At 33.0% G+C, this 1,212-nt stretch overlaps 1 protein-coding gene across 1 annotated transcript in view; it reads left to right on the top strand.

Annotated features, from left to right (window-relative positions):
* COG6 (component of oligomeric golgi complex 6) overlaps positions 1-1,212 on the top strand; it is a 105,447-nt gene that overhangs the window by 14,279 nt on the left and 89,956 nt on the right. The window lies entirely within an intron of this gene.

The following is a 1,212-nucleotide window of genomic DNA, read 5'->3' as shown; positions in this document are numbered from 1 at the left end:
TGAGATAGAGGGCAAGAAGGGTTCTTTAGGTGGGGAAGGAGTCTCAGTGAGCATTTCTTAGTAGATATCACTTTTACTGCCTTGGCTGGAATGGAACCACCTATTTGGGAGTAGGGAGGGAGGTAGGTGAGAGAATTGGTAGAGACATTTCTTATTAGTATGTACTATAATTTGAGGAACTTAGCACATTTGAAATATTTGACATCGTACTTTTTCTTTACTTAGCAGAAATACTAAACAGTATTAGAGAAGGAGGTCCCCACCCCAGTTTTATTCATCAAAGAAAAATAACACATTCATTATTTGCATAGTTGAAACACTATTTGTGGCATTCTAGAAACTAAGGTTCCAGTACATTTTTCTAAAGAAAAGTTCAACCTCAATCAATTCTTACATATTTAATGAACATCTTTTATATGTTCAGCTTTGCATTCTGTTCTTGAATGAGGTAGCAGGAACAAGTGTGTAACAGATATATAAAACATCATCTTCAGCAATAAGCAATGCCATGCTTAAGTCATAGATATGTAATACATAGTACGCTTTTATGTAGTAATTTTTAGGTTTGCATTTCTCTCTCACTAGACTATACACTTCTTGAGGGCAGGGATTTTTGTCTGTATAAAGTTTGTATTCCTAGCAACTAGCACACTATTTGTATTTGGTACAGAGTAGGCATTGGATTAATATATGTTTTAAAATGTGAATAAATACCTGTTACCCCTGCTATAAAAATTTAGAGAAAGTTGAGATCCTTATGGGAAGGCTTAAATAGAATAGATGGAAGAATTTGTTTTCCCTTTGTGTGGTGATCTTTCAATTTCAAGTAATGTAATTTTACCTGAAAGCATGGACATAAAGTCACATTCTTAATTTTAAAGGATTTTTTCAAGGCACTGGGAAGAGTAAAACAGATTCATAATGATGTCAAAGTTCTCTTGCGTACAAATCAGCAAACAGCAGGGTGAGTAACTGTTCATTGAACTAATTGTATTGCTGCTTACATTTTCAAAATTTTAAAGACATTCTAGGTTCTTTTTGAAGCTATATGACATTTTGTGAAATAGGAGTTTAATCTTTATTTATCTTTGGAGAAGGGGGAAGTTACATCCTGACATGTTTAGACAAAAATAGCAGTTGATAAGTAGGTGATGGTACTAAAATTTGACTTTTACTTAACTGTAAAAAACTATTAAAAATTGTTCCATAAAA

Source organism: Propithecus coquereli, unplaced genomic scaffold (assembly GCF_000956105.1).
Source record: "Propithecus coquereli isolate 6110/MARCELLA unplaced genomic scaffold, Pcoq_1.0 Scaffold201, whole genome shotgun sequence".
In the NCBI taxonomy this organism is placed as follows: domain Eukaryota; kingdom Metazoa; phylum Chordata; class Mammalia; order Primates; family Indriidae; genus Propithecus; species Propithecus coquereli.
This window is presented reverse-complemented; position numbering and strand designations above follow the sequence as displayed.